Source organism: Hyalella azteca, unplaced genomic scaffold (genome assembly GCF_000764305.2).
Source record: "Hyalella azteca isolate HAZT.00-mixed unplaced genomic scaffold, Hazt_2.0.2 contig14656, whole genome shotgun sequence".
Lineage (NCBI taxonomy): Eukaryota > Metazoa > Arthropoda > Malacostraca > Amphipoda > Hyalellidae > Hyalella > Hyalella azteca.
Window position 1 is genome coordinate 127,287 of NW_025944533.1, and position 22,174 is coordinate 149,460.

General features: G+C 36.7%; 1 protein-coding gene across 1 annotated transcript in view; it reads right to left on the reverse strand.

Moving 5' to 3' along the window:
- Positions 1 to 22,174, reverse strand: part of LOC108667409 (homeotic protein ultrabithorax) — a 246,847-nt gene that overhangs the window by 50,468 nt on the left and 174,205 nt on the right. The window lies entirely within an intron of this gene.

The following is a 22,174-nucleotide window of genomic DNA, read 5'->3' on the forward strand; positions in this document are numbered from 1 at the left end:
TGGTAGGTACTTGATTCATTAAGGGAAATCTATCAATTCAATTTATATCTAAATGAAATTACAATTAATACCTCTGATAAATAAAAGTCTTATATACAACGCAGTTTTGTGGGGAAGAAGCGCAAATGGAGCTGTGATCGTCCATAGAGTGATAGAACCGTGCAAGCCGCGACCGTACGTATAACCATGCGCTCTAGAACTGTGTGAGTCACTAGCTGCGTGTACCTCTCGTACGCACACACTGAGCTAGGCACTAGCGTACGCTATGCATTCAGTTACGACTCTAGAAGCCTTTGCAAGTAACTATTGGCCTATAGCGAGGTAGTGACACTGTCTCGGGCCATGGGCGGGTGAGGTTCAGGTAGATACGTATGTGAGAAAAATGAAGAATATGAAGAATAGTTGTTAGAGAGAACTATGTTTTAAAATTATAATTGTAAAATTAGAGACGCATCGTGATACCGTTTTATAGAACCCAGCAACTAAGTCAAATACAATATTATTAAGAGCCAATCGTGCCTTAGGCTAGATACTATTTTTATACCACTCAATGGTTTTGGATGAAATATTTTGAATTGAAACAGCGGGAATTGATAAGCTTAGTAACCTAAACTCGCTTTGCAGTGGCCAAAGTTTGGTCAGGAATTCCAGGTAAATGCACCAGCACCGAAAACCAAACAGAAATGGGCAAGCCTTGCCAGAAAAATAATTATTGTATCTTCATTAAACTGACATGAGTAAATGAAGCAGCAAATTAAAATTACTGAAACTGAAGGCACAAAGTCTTTCTCACCACTGCATCCAAGAATAAGGGAAGCGAACTGAACGACTTATATTGAATTATGAATATATGTTTGGGAAACGAAACTTTATCGATGGTAGGAGAGTGACTCGTGTGAGTGACTGTCGAGAATGAGTGAGTCCGAGACACTGTGACTGCTACCGCTTAGGAGGCGACTGCAACGTTTATTGTGATGGGAGCCTCGTGAAGGCAGAAGACTCCTCGATCGTACAGCGTCAGAACGGAGCAGAGGGACGGAGGGTGAGGGTGAGACAAGGCAGGTGCGCGTAGCCGCCGCGCAGCCAATGGGCGTTGAGACTTCGCTGCTGCAGCCACCGAAGTCTGTGCCGCCCCTACGCCACGACCTATGCTATACTAGTTACTCATATCGCATCTGCTATATGCAAATTAAAATCGTGATTAAAATAGTTTTATGTAAGCGAGGGATTAACTATCACTGGTTTACTACTATGATTATTTCGTGTTTATGTCATTTTTCGTTTCGAATTTGTTGAGTCAAATTCTAGCCCCTAAACGAAGACCTATGCTATACTGGTTACTCATATCGCATCTGCTATATGCAAATTGAAATCGTGATTAAAATAGTTTTATATAATTAACTGTCACTGGTTTATTATCACGTTTATTTCGTGTTTACATAATTTTTCGTTTCGAATTTATTCGATTCAAATTCTAGCCCCTACGCCATGACCTTTGCTATACTGGTAACTCATATCGCGTCTGCTATATGCAAATTAAAATCGTGATTAAAATAGTTTTATGTAACCAAGGAATTAACTGTCACTGGTTTACTATTACGTTTATTTCGTGTTTACGTAATTTTTCGTTTCGAATTTATTGAGTCCAAATTCTAGCCCCTACGCCACGACCTATGCTATACTGGTTACTCATATCGCGTCTGCTATATGCAAATTAAAATCGTGATTAAAATAGTTTTATGTAAGCAGGGAATTAAATGTCACTGGTTTATTATTACGTTTATTTCGTGTTTACGTAATTTTTCGATTCGAATTTATTGAGTAAATTTCAAATGAAATTTTAATGTGTTTGAATGTCGGCTGAAAATATATTTTCATTATTGCCCATAATTACTATTTGTCGAGGTCCTATCAAAAAACACATCACAATATTGCAGAAAACTTGGAAATATCGGAAAAAATTCTGAATAAAATACAATTTGTGACAGATTTCGAAATTGTATTGCATCGTTATTGTTAATGACACAGCTTAAAACATAATGAGTTCAAGATTCACTTCATCTGTCATAAAATCAAGAGATGAAACTAGAAATTAAAATGAAATTAGATATGAAACTACAGTTTGAAGTTTGTTTCTCGTCTGATGGCATTTAATTCAAAGCAATCTTGAATGAAATTATTCAATTATATGTCCCAAATCAGAAGGTACTATATGTAAATGAAAAAATCAATATTTGGGGTCTATAAGGGAAATAATCGGTAAATGGGTTGTCATTTCATCCCTATAAATTTCAAATTGATTAGTTTGTCGGACAGTTTTCAATTGATTATGTTCTTCATGTGGTATTATATCATTATATCATTTATGTCAGGGGCCATCTCTTCAATAATTGATTAAACGCCTATTTACGAAATAAATAAAATACATTTCCAGTAAATATACCATACGTTGGAACTATTTACAAAAAATTATGGACGTAATATAAATTTTTTTTTCAAATTTTCAACTCAGTTATCATTTACCAACTACAATTTAGAGTTCAATTAAAGTAATTCAGCACATGCGTGATTCACTTTATTTTTATTTACAATTATCCGCATAATTGTATTCCATATGGAAACTTTAATACAAAAATTTGAATATCTACGCTAAATTCTACTTCACTGATCAAGTACCAATTTGGGAAGATCATGAACGAATTTTAAATTATAAAAACACAAGGTGTAATCTGAATCTTGTTAATAAATGAATTAATTTTCAACACGATAATTTTGTAGGTGGAATTTCATGAAATAAAATTTCCGTTTCAGCTTTTACAATATTCATATGACAGCAATAGCTGTTGTCGCATGTTAAGACATGTTATGGCATATTTTATGGCATGTTTAGGTACATGCTATGAAATTTTATGGCACGTGTTATGAAATGTTATGGCACATGTGACATGTTTATAGTACATGTTGTGACATGTTATATGATGTTATGCCCATATTATGAAATGTTATGGTACATGCTATGACATGTTATGACCCATATTTTGGCCTAATTTATGAGATGTAATATGGGGCCCATGTGGTATCTCATGAAATATTTACCCTAAAACGTTTGTGGATACGAAACGAAATACAAAACGAAATGAAATCCACGTGCGAAAAAGTAAAACCCAGCCCAATTCGCAAAGCTTTTCAGATAGCAACATTGGTTGAGGGAATTTAAATTTAAAACAATACTGAAGATGTATTTCCATTCAAAATGAGATAATTGAACTGGAAAAATATAGCCTCACTCGATTCCGAGGTATTTCGGTATAGCTGAGCTGCATATTTTTTCGCTCACGTGTGTGAAAAACAGAAGAAGAGTTTCGAGCAGCTGATTAAAGAAAAAAAAATTAGTTCAGTAATGTAATTTATCGTTTACGCGAAATGTTCAATTTATAATTCTGATGTGTTTCCCGTAAATATTTGTACGTAAAGACTTCGTTTGAAAATTTTTACGCTGATCTGCGGTTGTTTTTCGCTGACTTTGCAGGCACCTTATGAATTAATACACTAATTATTTTTCCTTACCATAAAAGTCCGATTAATCTCACAGTTGTAAAGCTAATAAAATGTTAAACTTGTCAAATTTGTCATTAATTAAAACTACAGTTGAATAATTTCAAGTAAAATCCAGATTATGTGAATGAACCTTCGTGATAGAACCGCGCGTGTGATCGAAATGGCGTCACCCGATAATGTGAACGGAAGGCAACGATTTCTTTGATTCGTCACCGTAGGAGTCAGAGAGCCAGTAAACCGTTAAAGTATTCAACAGTCGCCTCAAATTATACTTTTTCTAGTAAGTCATGCACATAGCAGGGAATCTTGAGCTGTTTCATCAATCGGGTCGAAGAAGGACGGCAAATGGATGGCCCTAACAGGCAAATGACGTTGAAACAATAACTTTAACTAACGTAGATTCAGCGAAGCAACGTTTGATTCAACGTTGTTTCTACGTCAGTTGTCTGATGGGAAGATGTGTGACAGCTGCGCTGCCGTTCGCTTACATATTTCAACGTAATTAGCAAGAAAGCAAAGGAACATCAAACTATTTTCGATATCATCAAAATTTCTAGTAAGTCTATAATAAGTGAGAAGCCACTTTATAAGGGATTATACGCACGTTTGGTCACATTCATTCTACATTTTGAAGTAGCATGGCAACAAACTTGAGTATTATCTGGGCATACCCACAAAATCGCTTTGTATAAGCTTGGAATTACTTTTGCTGTATTCAATTGGAGCTATTGGACATACCCCAAAGCAAGACAATTCGATAAAATTCAAGTATTTATACTCAGGTAATTATCTAACCATGGTTGCTTTTATATACACAAACGGTAGGTATAGGAGTGGGTTCCGCTAGAAGCCAATTACTCGTTCAATTCGCTATACAACGAAAAAATCTTCCTCTAATATTCCGTTCTGACGCACGCTTTAGTCGCTCTGATTTATGGCGAAGTAAGAAGTCGCTGCATTTGGCTTAGGTTCATTGCAGGGTCTAAGTGGCACCGCATCCGCAAGTATTCGAGTCCATTTATTGCGATGGCGGAACATTTCGTTGCTGTACAATTGATCAGTTTCTAGCGAGAGACAGTTATAAAGTGGGAGGAAGAAAGAACACGAATAATTGCGTAATATAGTTTAAGTCACGATAAATGTATGCTGTAGTGGCCAGTAACTTATATAGTAGAGATGCACTATTGAATTTCATGAAATGTAAAACACACCAGCAAAACATCAAATTTTGCCTACTGCGCATTTTCCTTTATTACAAGTTTTTGAGTGTACGGTTGATCCAGACTATCAATTTATTTCTACAGTCGTGTCTCATCAAGAAACTTGTCAAATATTTTAGTATTCTAGTATATTTTAAAGGAACACATATGTCGACTTGGTGCCACATTTACCATGCTTGCATATTACTGATATGGCAACCGAAGGACAGAAATTAAATTTATTCATGGATGTACATAGAAACGATCTATTAAAAATGTTTTATACGACTCATTTCAAAGGAATATCGACGGAAAATATCTTAGACTGCAAATATACATTTATTTATAGTTCATTCATTCATTTTCTTGTAATGTTCCTTTTCTTCTAATTTTTTATCGCACTGTCAGCAGGATAATCAAAATTCGTCTCACAACTATTCAAAAACAACACATCAGACTGAATATTAATTATCTTCCGTATCATTGCAAAATCAGCAGAATTAAAATAAAACGTATTTTTCTCGAGTTTGTAATAAACGATATATTATTTTAGGAACGATATATGGTTAAAAAACGATATATTTTTTAGAAACGAAATATTGTTTTAAAATAAACGACATATTTTTTGGCTAGAAGAGGCGAGACGAAAGTTTGACATGAGCCGGGGACCTCGTGGCACGGCCGCATGAAGGCGCAACAAGCGCAGCCAGGCACGTACGTTCTGCACTGCCATTGTTCTTCCTATGAAGACCTTCTTCACTTCTTCACTTCTTCACTTCATATAAACCTTTTGTGATACACAGAAAGGTTGCTTCTCGGGGAATTTTAAAACAAAGAAAATGACACAGAAATTCTATGTTATTATAAATGAAAATGTTTCAGAGTCCAGCTTCATCGTCAGGTCGATAATCATAGAAAGTGAATATAGTAAGTTATTAATCCAAAATTCCCAGCCCAATTACTTCTAAAAATTTTTCTTCTAACTTGGCCGGAGGTTACCGTTTTGTTTGTTAAATCGTGAAACATTAAATTTACTGAATCTTTTGTTTCCGAAGTGTGTACTTTCATGGTTGGCTTTGTTAAACATTCCATTATTTTACTTGAAATATTAATTACGTATATGCAATTAGTTGCATAAATTTGCAAGCAAATCAAGAATTAAAAAACAGAGAAGGCCCAAAAAAATGGATCTTATCTTCTGAGACACTTTCGGAGGCCAGTTCCATAATGAATTAAAAAATGTAAGAAACGCAAAAAAATCAATGAAAAAAATTCAATTATGCAATGAAGTGAAGAGCCTATCATTTTTTAGTTATAGTTTTTAGTTATGAAAAGCAGCACAAATTCATCCCTACAGCACATCATAAATATCCCGTCTTACCCCATAATCAATGTAGTGATGAATTCCCAATACTGTTTCGACTATTTGATAATTGATGATAATCGATAATTCCCATTCTCATTCCCATAATACCCATAAAATTTTACGAACTCAATAATATTCTATAATTGTAATGAGGAAATCATAAAACAATATTATCGGCTTGCAGATAAAAATTATTGAGATCATTAACTAGTAGAGATAATTGTAGATAAAAATAATCTCTACCAGATAATCAATGATCTCTACTATATAGATGGTCCATGATCTCGATGATTGAGATCATTGTAGATGAAAATTATCGTGGAGTATTGACTATTGAGATCAGTTTGGGCACTCAAGGTCGCCGTGAATAGCCCACATCGTGGACAGGTCCTGATCTTCGTTCTATAACGGAAATACCGTGAATGGCAGATGTGTGTAATTACGAGCGGGGAAAAAATATCTCGATAATTTGGCCGGAAATTATGAAAGACATGGAAGAATGTGACGCAAAATGGAAACACGAGATAGAGCAATATCAGTGAAATGAGACTAATTAGATTAAATATCGAGGGACAACCGGTGTATAAAGGTAAGGAATGAAAAGCAGATGAAATATGAAAAATATACTACGGGAAAATATAAGCATGGATTCAGAGGCAAGTAATACGAGGGAGGAATTCAGATAAAATTTGAAATAAAGATAAATACTGTCAGGGAGTATCCTGTAAGTTACCTAACGAAGGTTCAAAGGTTCCAGCCCGAAGGTGCTTTGGAGGAGGCATCTTCATGCTTATAAGATGCCCAAATGCTGCTGCAGTCAGCATCCAAGGCTTGATTTATGTGGAAGTTTTCTCCAATTAAATAGTTAGTGACTATATATAAGCCTGTATCCTGCTGTGCACCTGTTGCTTCTCCTTCCTGCTCAAAGTTTTCAAGTTTCTTTCGTTCGACAACCAAATAACGTAATTTTAATTATCAGTTGAAATAATCTTAAATCCGAAGAGAAATGCAGAGATAACAAGTCAGTTTAAATGGGTTCGAGTACGCGGATGGTTATACATCCTTGAAGATCAATATATATTATCAGTCGTTATATTGCTGTATAAATTAGAGAACATATTCCCACGCAAGATCACGCAAGGGATCGTTAAATTTATCATGGGTGAAAATTTCAAATAAACAATAACCACCATTTTGATGGTTAGATAATTTATTCAATTAGTCTGTGTATGACGCTGCATCACGAACCTGTTCATCAAAACGTTCAAAACGCGTTCACGATGAACCGAAATAGAGAGAAAGAATTTAATTTAATCACGACGTACTTGTGCCATAAATCGAGCACAAAAATCCAAAAGCTTGAAACCGTGTATAAAATCTTAAAATGACTGACCTTGAAACGGGAGAGAAATTGAAGAAAATAGCGGGGTTAAACACGATTAGACACAAATAGAATTTCATTAAAATGTATGAAATAAAATAAAAATTTTTGCTCGATTATGATAACATACTGGACACGACACTCATCGTCAAGGCCGCCGTGTTCAATATCCCTTGTTTTTTCGGCATCGAAACCAATTTTGTGAACATCCTAAGGACGGATGAGCTCAACGAAGGCTTTGCAAGAGTTAAAAAGAGCAGTTAATCTTGAGAAGAGTTTCAGTTAGGTCCCCAGATTGGGTAACTTTGGAAGCACTGAGTAAAACATAGATCAGACCACCTCCAGACCACCACCCACTATATTAATGTCACAGTAATTTATAATGTAATTTATTGACTGCAATGCGATAACTTATGAAGTTAGATAGTGAAGATCACTCGCGGCAGAAGTGTCTGCAAGATATGACGGTTTAAATCGAAGATTTATTTCTCAGTTTACTTGTTTCGGGGGAAAACAAGTTTTTTAAACGATATTTTCCATTCGAAAACGTTGCGCCTGCATTCAAGTTGAACGTAAAAATTGCGACGTAGGGCAGAGAGAAAATTTGCGTAAGATAGCCTTCCGCCGTTAAACATGAAATATATACTGCGACTCCATGACATTTATTCAATAGACGAACAAATTTATTGATGGATGGATCGAAACGCTTAGCTAGGTGATACTGGAGGAGACAGGTGAGCATTCATCTATTTTAGTGTCAGATATTTTTCCCAAAGAAGCAACCCCTTCCCCCAAGACCCTGACTCAAATATAGAATAATTGGAGTAAACACTGATGGAACAATAAGCAGCTTTTAGGAGAATAATTTGAGCGTAGTGTTCGTAATATTAATGCTTCTAACTCAGAATATTCCAATGTAATTTCAATGCAGGGAATATAAACATAATTCGATGCTCCTCCATCTATCATCCGATTGCAGAAAATATGTAACCTGTGCAACCTAACTGAAAATGTATGAAGGCAAAAAATTTATGGAAAAATGTATGATCAGAAAATACTTCATGCAGTATCGAAAACGAAAAAAGTATGGTGTGTCCAAGGAATTTTATCAGAATTTTATAAACGCAAGACGCCTGCAAATATTTAAATCACAAGCCGACATAACTCAGACCGGGATTTCCTTTGAGTCGAGTCCTATCTTTTATTTCACATTTCCTTTCGCTGGGGTTCCCGCATCCATCATTTTATCCCCTTCCTGTTTCTCGTTCGGTAAATATTGGACGCGTTGCTCGGCTAGAGACCGATGGCCGAACTCGGTAGATCCTTTACTAAACATTATTTTCCTACGCTGTATATAGGGACATGATGCAACACGAAGCAGTTCAAGAAAATCTACTAATAAAATCTTTGCGCAGAATAGCGACATGATGCAGCAACGAACCAGTTGTGGCAAATCAACTAAAGCTAATATTTTTCACGCTGAATTAGTACATGCTTCAACACGAAGCAGTTGTTGGGAATGTGTAGTATAGTCATCGAGAAAATACGATTTTTTTCAATGGATTTCTACACTTGAAAACGAACGCTTTAATTTGAATTTCCACATATGTTGTAGAATCATATTGCGTATCAATATTGCGTGAATAAATTAACTGTACTTTCGTTGATTATTATCGCTAATAGGAAATTTGAATTTCCACATATGTTGTAGAATCATATTGCGTATCAATATTGCGTGAATAAATTAACTGTACTTTCATTGATTATTATCGATAATAGGTCATTCTCTGTCAGAGTTTCAAAATTATAATAACAAACAATGCGTTGTTTGGCGTATAGTTACAGTACATGCAGTCATGATAGTATCGCATTTTTTTAGTTTTTCATAAGCGAATTTAGAATCTTGCAAATATCAATTAAGAACTTGATTGCAACTAATGCGTTCATTTTCACAGCAATTTTCACATATGCAAATAAAAAAAAAGTTCATAGATATCCCTGAGAGTTAGTGCACAAGCAGCAGCATAGGGTTGGTTATGAGGCAGAGCCGCGCTCCGCTAAACTGGTTAGTTTGTTTAAGATTGCGAGGACTGATAAGCTGTGTGAGTCCAATGAGTTAAAGCAGAAGTCTCCTCCACTTCTCTGGTTGCACAGATACTCTACAACACCAAGCTATATGGCGTCGACTTGAGCCATTCTCAGGGTAATTTGTTAGAAAAATATTGTCAGAAAACACTTTTTTGGTATAATTCTTCTAAATACCGGAAAATTTGTCTAAAAAAATTTGTTAAAATGAAAGCAAATATCAAACTCGCATTGACCAATTAGCAAATTATGAGTCACACACTTCGTTATTTCGTCATTATGATAAATGGCCACACCCGATACATAAACCACAAAAGTGTTTCAGTTATCCATATCCAGGTGAAGAGTACAATCTCTTGCAATTAACTGATAAATTTAGGTCATGATTTATTTTTTGGGAGTAATACATGAAATTTGATCGCTCTATTTACCGCAATGGTCTGCGGAAATATTTAGTAAGTCAAAATGCGTGCTTCAAACTTTCATAAAATACAACATGAATGATTTCACTGACATCCAATCGTAGAAAATTCAAATGCGTTTTAAAGCATGTTATTCAAAATGTTCTTACATCATATAGAATTGCGAAATCTCTGAAAAGGTCCAAAAAAAAACGCGTGGACGCAAATGCGAAGACCTCAAGCAAGCGTACGGTGTACGCTTGCTTTAGGTCGTACGGTGTACAAACACGTAACAAAGACTGGCTCTGAACCATCGTCGTCGCCGCGACGCGAGCGTAGCGCTTCTACTTTATCTTGTTTGCTCATACGAGTTCCATCTTGTGGCAAGGCAATAAATCTACAATCGATTTCTTCATCTGCAAATGGGATTTTCTCACCCTTAGCAAATACGAGCACTTTGCTGGAGTCCGTTGGTATTCAGATTACCAAGTTGAGAAAAAAGTTCCAATTGCTGCAAATATATCGTAAAATTATGAGGAAGTTTCTTAATGAATATATTGATATGCGAGTGCCTTACATTCATATTGCAATAAATTCTACATATTTTTTCTATTTTGCATTCATTTTTAATTTTAATACATTTTCACCTAATTTTGCCTTTTAACATACCGAAATTTTCTTGAAATTTAATTTTGCGAATCGAGTGAAAAAAATGCAGGATTAGACTATCATTTGCAAATTCAACTTAAACACATTGTGTGAGGTGTTACGTATGAATGAGATTATAGAAAATCATAATAGGGCTATTGGATCGAGATTTTGATAGATTTATATCTGTTGTTCAAGTAAATTTGTTGTTGAATGAGATCGGTGGCATAGGCCTATTTTTAATGGGCTGGAAAAATTACCCTATTGTTTGCTTCATGAGGGAATATCGATCTAACTTAGAAGCATGTGTGCTCCTGTTTGATCAAATAATTACATGGTCCATTAGTAATTGGATCTTGCATTTTATCTTTTCGCATCCATACTATCTGTAACTGAGTGGCAAATTGATTACTACCGCTGTAATAGAACATATAAATTTTTTACTCATTTACAGCACTGTGAAAATAGTCGTCGAACTCCTTTATATACTTGAGTATAAAAATAGTGTTTTGGAAAAAAATGATCTCAAATAATCAGACAATCCCTCATCGTGTTTGAGATGCTTTTTTGAAATGCAGAATTCCGACAATTATTTTGAATGCATGAAAAAGTAAATCCTACAAAATGGGAAATATGACAGGCACATGCAACGGAAATAACTATAATAAATTTGAGAAATGTTAAAGATTTGTTGCTGAGTTTTTCTCGCCTTGTTTAATGACAAAAATATAAATTCACACGCGAAACGTAATTTTTTCTTTGCACAATTAAGTCGCCTTCGTTTTTTGAATCATCGTGCTTGCTGTGCATTTTTCGATTTCGCTCGAATACATGAAATACAAATGTATTTCTTGGGAAATTTCTTTGTTTTGTACTTGCAAACCATCACTCTGTTTTCATTTACTTCATTGATGCTGGCAATGGCTCCCCTTTACAGCTTGTCTCTCCCGTAATTCCCTTGGGCTCACAACGACTTAATTACGACAAATGTCCAGCAGCGGGTCAAACATTTTATTGCCTTGCACTCTTATTTCAAGATTGCGAAGTTAACGTAAAGGAACTAAATGTTCACGCTATTAGTGATACGCCATTCTAAAAGAAGATGTAAAAAAATCAAACGAAAAAAAGTTCGAAAAAAAAAAAATAAAAATCGGTAAAATAAATTCTTAAATATATATCGATTATTAAAGCGTTTTCTATAAATGCGCAATTTTAAATTTTAGGAATGTACAAAAAAAGTTGTCTCATATTTTCCTTTGGCAATTAGTTCTTTTCAGATCACCCCCTAAACCCTAATTTGCGAGCTACATCTTTTCATCCACTGCGACCTTCCCTTGCCTCTTTGTTCGAAGTCCCCCCTCAAGTCTTGAGCCTAGAGTGGTGTTCCGACCACAATGTCAGGCCGACTACGTCTTCACTAAAGGACAAATATTTCTAGGACTCACAAGCACTACTCTAGATCAAGACAATGCAGTAATATTGCTTGGATTTCTAGAGTCACGCAAAATTTTCTGCAGGGACTTGGTGGCGCAAATTTTCTTTTCCAAGGATTTTTGGGAAACTAAGCTAATGCCGAAGCCATGCTCAAAGAAAACGAGGGAAACTGATCGAAGCCGGAGTCATGGAGCCAAAAATAAAGAATGAAAAAAGAAGCTCTTCCATTACCAGTTTTCTCTTAAGGACGCTTGATGTATAGAAGATGCGGCTCATAACATCTCAATCTCGATAAGTAAATTCACTCGAGGTGTTCAAGCGAATCGTTTAGTCGTAAATATTACGTCTCGGCAGCTGTGAGATTTATAGACAATTCATTGCGTTAACAGGATTGAAATATTATACGAATGTTTGGCCTGTCGCATTAATTTCTGGCCGTTGAAGGGCAGATAATTACGATAAGAGAGATTTTTAGCTATCACGCTCTAGAGAATAATATGAGTTTTATGTTTGGTAGCCCTGCTTGATGATGCAAAACAATAGTTTGAGAGTTCAACCAGCGACACAAAATTACCACACAATTGACTTGCTTTGTGGAGTAATTTACTGTAGCTGGTGTTTTGAATATTAATTTCGTTTACAGATCAGGCAACGGATCTGAATTTTTCGCTCATGCGATGTTAAGAATCGGCGACAGGCCTATGGCCTAATGTACGCTGAAACCGCTATTATTATTATTATTATATCTGTTCATTTCGAAGTTGCTCTACAGAATCACGTACAAAATACCACATTCTACATTTAATCTACAATTTTTTTGATAAAATTAAGGGAAAAATCTGCAGCAACAAGAATAATTCTACTGTAGTGTACCATACGAGCAAGCACCATATTTCTACCGCACACAGCAGATTAAAAAGAAATTAACAACATAATCAGAGGGGAAAATGTAGTGCAACATGGCGAGCAGCAGATAAATATTTTTTGTAATTAAATCGACTTCGATTAGTACGAATTTAACGCAGAAATTCTCGCAAGGAAAAGACACCTGAGGAGAACATAGCGAGACTTTCCCTTCCTTCTCATGCCATCAAGCGAACGGTCCTTCCGACAGCAAGTAGGACGAGTGGCCTCCTAAGAAATATAAATGTCCTTCCCCTTGACACTTTTTACCGTCCACTTCTATATGAAGGTGACGTATTCCGCTTCCTCTGCAATAGAACTTCATATAGAGATGCCTATACCGACATCAAATTCTGAACCCACAGACTCTCATGCAGCTCAGCAATATGATTTCTTAAATTGGCATGACATTATCATTGTCAATATTATTCTCGGAAAGCTTCAAGAGATTTGAAAATTTCTTATTTTAGTTCCCGACGGTTTTGTACAATGATATTTAATTATTTTATCGAGATAGTGAAGGTATGATCACTATATAGTGTAAATACCACTGCGACAAACAATGTAATGGTTATTCTTCGTGAAATGCTATTCGTAAACAATTATTAATTGCTTCAAAAGTGTCCATGACAATTATTTGAGGAAAATGATTACTATTTATCTCGAAATATGCACGGAGCTGCACCCAAAGCTTTATGGAGCCATTGTTAAAGATAAATAATATTATTACATCGGGGAATTCATAAGCCATTCCCCAATGTAACTGAATATTTATTTCTTGACTATTTGTGGAGCCGACGTATTGAGTTGCTTGTTTAAATTTTTAAAAATTTCACGTATTTTTAAATTTTGCGCGATGTGCTGAGTAAATTGAGGATAAAAATTGCTTGTTGAGATTATTCTAAGCTCGACACGGTGAAAAAAGTAGAATACCTACATCTACGTGCCTAAATTCTTGTCTGGTATTTTATAGAACAAGGTAATCAACTTGAGCTGCAAGTCAATACAAACTAAAACGATGTGAGAAAAATAGCGTCTTACTCTCGAAAAGAATTCATTGCGCATTCATAAATCACGATGTCGAAAATATCTGCCCATCACGGCTGGACGAAGAAATCAAAAACCTTGCAAAGCCGGCAGGCGAGTATCAAATTCAAGACGGTGATTCAAAGATATTAAGCAGCATTAGCATGTATAAGTTGCATGGTTCATTCAAGTATTTTTTTTTTGTAGAGGTAAAACGGAAAACAACAAGCCCACTTTTCAGGCTCATAAATAAGGTTCTCGATTACGCGGTGCTTGGAAATTGATACTCCTGCTCAATTATACTCCATTTGTCTGCTTATGACTGCAGAAGCAGAATTAAAAAATGCATCATCAACGCACATCCATCATTCAAATGGCAACAGATAAATTTCATCCTACAACTTCAAGCGTACATATGTGCTCTGCCCTCCACACGCGTTTCAATAAATTACGAGATTAATTCCAGTACGAACATTTCACCATTGCAAGATAAATCAGCCGTATGATAAGAACAAGAATATATCATTGCAAATATATTAAGATTCCAAGCAGCAATCTAGTAAAAATATGTACAGGAATGTGTGTTCCAGCTTAGAAATCGAGAAATAGAATTAATCAATGTTAGCTTAATTAGCACTTGAAAAAAATTAAAAACCTACATGGGTTATAGGTACTCACCGTACAGGTGCCCATTTAACAGCTATGTCCAGGGTTTTGGTACGCACCTGAGTGAATGAAGAAAAGGTTGGGTCAGACGTAAAGGTATGTACGTTCAAAAAAATGAAACATTTTCAACAATAAATTTAGTATTAATAATGATAGCAAAATATTCTGAAAAAATCTCACGAACGGAAGTTTTCATGTTGCGAAGATATTGTTCGCATTTTGACTACCCTAATTTCAGGTTATTAGAGTAATGTATTTTAATTCTAATTCACGGTGTAATTTAATCAGAACGGAAGTGCCAACGCGTATGCATAATTACAATAGTAGCTCGGCCGAAAACATCTTTAAAATAATATGCGTTTAAAATTATTTTTAAAGACAACACTTCTAAAGAATCCAGTGTCTCCGATGTTACACATGTACAATGAATTTCTTATTTTACTATCAAATATTAAAAAAAGTAATTTTTAAATTGTATTTGTAAATTAATTAAATTAAATTTTGCAAAATTATTTTTTATGCCAATTGAATCGTGCATTGTCTCCAACTTTACACAAGTATGCACAATTTTAGATCGATTGGGCAGGTAGAAGTGTGTTAAATATCGATTATAAGATATGTAGCAGACAAAATTTTTTGTTCAAATTTGTTAAATTACTTTTTTTATTTTTAAATTATATATTCTATCAATTGATTCATGCTTTGTCTCCAATTTTATGCAAGTGCGCAAAATTTCAGATCGATTGGAAAGGTAGAAGTGTGTTAAAGATCGATTATAAGATTTGTAGTAGACAGACAACAAGAAGTGAAGTTAAAGAGAAGTGTTTTAATGAATTTAAGCGATGACATAAACAATGAACAGAACCGTATCTATGTCAAATATTACAATATAGAAATTAAGAAAAATACCAGAAACGAATACACGTCCACGTTATACAAAATACTATTTTTTTACTTCATGACACCCTAAATATAAATAACATATAAAAGCGGGTAGATGTGAAACTCAATGACGATGCGGTAATGTGAAGACACAAGGAATCTACTCGGCTGCTGATGTCTTCATCAAGGAGAGCGTGGAATCGTCATGAATCAGGCAGACGTGAATGTGGGATCGACTTCCCACCAACGCTGGCGCGGCGATCATATATGTTTAGTGGAAGACAAACGAGCTCCTAGATAGCGCCCAGTCAGGAAGCCCGGCCTTATTCTGATGCCACTTACGATGGCCTGATTTAGAAGGAACTTTTAGAGCTGCCGTGCAGAAAGCGTAATTTGATAGGCGTATTGTGGTAAACTGTATAATTTAGACGTAATTTCTTTTGTTTACTATCTAAGCGCTGTAAGACTGTCTCGATCATATACGAGCAATTTTGGTTTTCATTCAGCTCGTTTGAAATTGTGTGTACATAAGCAAAGCTTTCTTCGATTTATATTGTAATTGTCGGGTTCTGTCGTTTACTCTTGGTTTCGTAAAACTAAGCTGCAATACAAGCAAACATTGCATGTCATGTGGCAAGATCATTTTGCATGGTTGATAAGTGAAAGATGTTGTAACACAGTTATAAATATCATAATTAACTTTCACGGTATATTAAGTGAACGGCCTAAATAGGCTTTAAAATATTATCATATCAAGCAAATATTTATTTCTGATACTTTAATCGCGGCAGGGTCGAGGAAGTTCACATGTTTACCTTCAATTCCAAACGTACGCAACCGCATGAAAGTTCGAATGCGTTTGCAGTCATTTAATTGTGAATTTTTTATGTCCGGAGATCAGCCACCGTGCCGCGGATATAGGAAAAAAGCCTCATGATATAGGGAGTGGCCTGTATGGTGATCGATCACTTTCAGTCATAATAATGGAGGGAACCTGATTTATGATAGGATCTGCATGCGCGATGCAATGTGCAGCATATTATGGCTGCTTTGAAGGGTTCTATTTTAAACTAACCGTCCTGAAGAATAAACATATAAGGTTAAAAAAGCGTCCGTTGACTCAACGGATGAGGGCGAAAAGAAATTTACAACCAGTTATTCTCAATAACGAAGACCTAATTATCTGTTAATAGACAAAAAAACAGAAGTAATTGCTTTCTATCTGAATAAAAGCAAGTTCATCAAGATTCAACAGAAATCATTTTTTTCAGTATTGGAAGAGTAAAGTGTCGTAATTTTAGAACGATCAAGTGCCCCGCTCTAGTGATGGCCGCTGAATATTGGTGCTAATCGACTATTGGCTGAATCTGTCGATTGGATGATGCATCGAGCCATAATTTACAAAAGTACTTTGTTGCTTCTGGATGAGAATGACTTGCATGCGTCTCGTGCAAATAATTAGAGAAGCACAGGCCTCATTAACTCAACTTCGAGGAATGCTATTTCGGCCTTTCCTTATCTTAATAATGATATAATACGTGATGAATGTATAGTGGTATAGGTACGAAATTTTGTTTCGGTGTTAGAATTTTTTAATAATGTATTTGCTAATATTTCAAACTGACTTTAAATGGACATAATGGAAGTTAAAAGTTGAGAATACTTCAACAATGTGCCGCAAAGAAAAGACGTACAAATGAGACTATATAGGCATGGAGATAGACTATATAATAAGTACGTTCAATGGAATGATCACGCGTGTATATGGGAGTGAAGTATGTGCATCTGTGTGTGTGGTATGTGCGTGTATGTGAGTGAAGTATGTTCGTGTTTGTGAGTGAAGTATGTGCGTGTATGTGAGTGAAGTATGTGCGTGTATGTATGTGAGTGAAGTATGTGCGTGTATGTGAGTGAAGTATGTGCGTGTATGTGAGTGAAGTATGTGCATGTATGTGAGTGAAGTATATGCATGTATGTGAGTGAAGTATGTGCATGTATGTGAGTGAAGTATGTGCATGTATGTGAGTGAAGTATGTACGTGTATGTGAGTGAAGTATATGCATGTACGTAAGTGAAGTATGTGCATGTATGTGAGTGAAGTATGTGCGCGTATGTGAGTGAAGTATGTGCGCGTATGTGAGTGAAGTATGTGCGTGTATGTGAGTGAAGTATGTGCGACGTGTATGTGAGTGAAGTATGTACGTGTATGTGAGTGGAGTATGTGCGTGTATGTGCGTGTATGTGAGTGAAGTATGTACGTGTGTGTGCAGGAAACAATTGGGAGCAGCGCCTGGGGTCCCTTGGCTCGGAATGCGGCGCCGCCATTGGTGGAGGCGGTGACAAGGCCCGGCAATTCATCTTCTCGGACGTGGCAGCCTTTGATGAACGACCGAGCGACCGGCAACCGCCATAAATCTCCGGAGGTCTGACGCGCCGCGAGCCGGGGGAGAGCACTGAGGGATTGGGGGGAGGGTGAGGCGAGCGTGTTGGAGGAGGGTGAAGCGAGCGTGTTGGGGAAGGGTGAGGCGAGCGTGTTGGGGGAGGGGGAGTTGAGCGTGTTGGGGGAGGGTGAGTCGAGGGCGGCGATGTGCGAGGCGAGTGCGTCGGGAGGCGGGGGAGTCGAGGGAGCGTAGGTGTGTAGTACGGTCCTGTACGAGTGAGTCAAAAGAGGGTGAGTCGAGGGTAGCGGTGCACCGAGAGGAAGATTCGATGGAAAAATGTCAGCACGGATGATTAGAGAATAGGTGAGTGCATTGCAGGGAGAAAGAGTCAATTGGGAAGATAGTCGGAGAGACCAGCGACTAAGGTGAAGAGGGTGAGTGCATAGGGTGAGTGCAGAGGGTGAGTGCAGAGGGTGAGTGCAGAGGGTGAGTGCAGAGGATGAGTGCGGAGGGTGAGTGCAGAGGGCGAGTGCAGAGGGTGAGGTGTGACTTAGGTGAAAAGGCTGCAGTTGGAAAAGGCTGGTGAAGAGGCTTAGGTGAAGAGGCTGGAGTTGGTGTGCGAGTGTAGGGAAGAGATAAGAGGGTGTAGGTTGGTATAGTACGAAATGGGTAGTTGCAGGGGGTTGAGTGAAAGTTGGGGGAGTGCAGAGCCGTATAGTACGACAAGGGTGAGTGAAGAGGGATAGATTGCACGATGAGCTAGTGTGAGACGATGGTGAGGTGCAAAATGCATGAAAGCATTGTGATTGTTTTCAAGATAGTGACTGCTCGATCCATCACAGTGATCTATCTTAAAATATAATACATTATTTATATAACTCTTCCAAACGAAGAAAGGAAAGCGAAATAGAACTGAAAGTTTTTCTGGTAGGCTGCCTCCATCCCTGATGAGCAGGACGAGGGACTAGGCCGACGGAAGATCAAATAAAAGGGCGGGAGGTCTCGCTCGGATAATAATGGGCTTCTTCAATTACTGTAATTACTAGTAAAAAGTTTACAGCTCCCTTTCAAGCGTAACGAGCTGCTTCTCTATCGAATGATTATCCGGCCTCTGATGACGATAACGTTTATTCGATTTTAGATAACTAGAGATGGTTATCTAAATAAGGGCATTATGTGTTCACTCCAAAAATGGGACTTCATGCTGTATCACTTCAACAACGACCAAAAAGAAATAACTTCTTCGCTCAAGTTTCTCGAGAAATTTATACTCTTTCTTTCCAATTCACGAGTCTGTTGCACAAAGTTCAGGAAAGGCTGTTCCCGAACGATAATTTCTGAGGAAGTTTCGTTCAGCTTTAAAGACTGAATCTATCAACGTTTTAGGCTAATAGGTTGGAATCAATCCACTTCGTAGCACCTCTCGCTCTCTATTGTAGAGAGAAGGGACGGCCAGGAGTGAAGTGAACTTGAATTCATCGCTCATTCCAGAAGATTAAAGGAAACTTTGCACTGCGCATCCAATGAAAGAGTCTCTCCTTGCGTAAACTGGGATTATCGCGTGGTGCCATCACCGATATTCCGAGATAAGAGACCGTAGAAAATTACTAGGAAGGCTGCAAAATGATATAGCTGGTCGCTCTACCGCTGGATGACGTGGCTTAGAATAGAAGCTGGCGAGACCAGGATGGAATAACCGTGCGATTCTTGGTAATGCACAAATTGTACTATTGCTTACTAATTAAGAAAGATGAGAATGTTGCTGGTTTGAATAATTCATATGGTTATTAATCTTACTTAGTAAACTGTTTTTTTTTATCGGAATAACATCGTTTACAGACATTAATCGGAGACGTTAAAATAAAATCTTGTTTTGTGATAAATTGCCCTACCAAACAAATACTAAGGATAGGAAACTGATTAAAACGATGAGTTAAACGATGTATTCAGATCGGTACTTTAAACCTTTGATCAAAGTCAGACATTTGAACGTGCGACGTTCCGTCATTTAGGGAATTTCTAAACTTTATGATGACAAATCAAGTCAGAAGAAATTGTTCCTGCAGCGTCTACGCTGCACTCAGACGTTGCATTGGCGCATGCCTTAGCGAATGCTTACGTCGTTACGAGCGCATTATCAAGGGTGAAATTTCAACAAATCATTCCCTCGAAGGGTTCTTTGTCATAATCAAGCGCACTCTGATATCATTTGGTCAATAAAAGGAATAAATCTTCTTAACACATGATACCCTGTGATAAAATCACCGGTAATTCCGATAAATCAATTCGGGTTCTCGAAAAATCATCTGAACTAACTGGTTTTTGCGTAGTTACAGCGAAGGATTCCAAAGTTGTTTTGCTCGAATGTCAGCGAACAGTGATGATTTATTTCCCTAAAACTCCACATACAGGACCATCGCTCAAACAATCAAGTTCTCCAAGACATTCAATGGTTCCTTAAGGTTATATGATGCCTTTATTTAACATTCTTCTTTTCAATTGACGCATGAATTTTTTTCTCTAATGGGATTTCGTCTAGACATGGGTGAAAAAAATCGAAAATTTTTCAAAAGACTTGACTTCAAGCACCGTCATCTACTTAAATATTAAAATGAACATATAATCCTACGAAGAGCTTCATTGGGCTCATAATTTTCAAATTTCAAACTCATTGAAAAATAATATTGAACCCATATGTGCCTATACTAACAAGTTTCAATGTAGCCACAGAAGATGCTGAACTTCACCCATCTTCATTACGCATCAGTAATCAATTGATGACAGAAAAAAAACGAAATCAAAATGTTTTAACGAAACCATCATTTTGATGTATCATGTAACTGAGACGACAGTATAGCATTTTTTTTGCAAATTTGTACTATAAGAAATACTATTGTCAAATCCACCTGAGGAAATTAATAAGTTTGCGTCGTCGTTTTACTGACATATTAATAATTGTTATCATCAACTGGAACAAATTCTCTCAATGCAGGTCGGAAGACGCATTACTATTTATTTCGCATATAATATCGAATCTAAACCGGTGTACGTAGGATTTAAGGTATACGTCTCGAGCAGGGCAATTAATTTGTTAGGTTACGTCGAGATAGTCTGTCGCGGTAAAACAGTTGGCACTTGAGTTGTCTGCATTCCTCGATGAAAGAAATAGGGTGACTAAACGCAATGACTTACAGCATCAAAGACTAATGAGAATGAAGCCAAAATAGTTTGCTTTCGCCGTCTTTTTTTCATACGAGATGAAATTACGCTTTGAATTATACCATTTACCGGATTCTAAGATGGTAGCAGAAAATTGCTTCACGTACGAAACATACATACAATCGCATGATATAGTGCTGTCAACTTGATTTGCTTTGAATATTTTAATCATTTCGAGAAGTAACAAAATTCACGAGGATTTTTATTTGACTTATTTATTTTGATTTAACTTTTCTATTTGACTTATTATGAGGATTTTTATTTGACTTTATTTTATTTATTTTTCTTTTAGAAGTTGATTTCAATTTTATGAATCACTTGGACTACGATTTACAATAACACAATTTCATCAAAGACGTATTCCGCACGAATATGTTCATTAAACTGTATCTATCATCTAGTATAAAATTAAAGTAAATCAAAAAATTTCAACTACGTGAGATGCACTGAAAACAGAGGCAGAACGGTTACTTGGCTGCAGTGATAAATTTTAAGCAAATACAAAATTTTTTCAACTACGTGAAATGTACTGAATACAGATGCAGAACGCTTACTTAGCGGCAGTGATAAATTTTAAGCAAACAAAATTTTCTACTACGTGAAATGTACTGAATACAGAGGCAGAACGGTTACTTGTCTGCAGTGATAAATTTTAAGCAAACAAAATTTTTTTCAACTACGTGAAATGTACTGAATACAGAGGCAGAACGCTTACTTGGCTGCAGTGATAAATTTTAAAGTGAGGATAGAGTCCAGCCGTAGGAGACAGTTGGCAGAGGCATGCATGTAGTCCTTCTGCAATACCTACAACCATCAAGCACACCGGTTGCTCTCAGTATATCTGTGGGGGACAAAGCTAGACTTCTCTGCTACAATGATAGATATCGCTATGCCGCCTTGCCGTCAAGTAATTAGTCGCTGCCACGGTAACGTATGACTCTTGTTTAGGCATGGGACAAGATACGCCGACCTGTCCATGACCCAAAGCAAGCAGATCTAAGGTCCAGGTACACATCGTGAAAAAG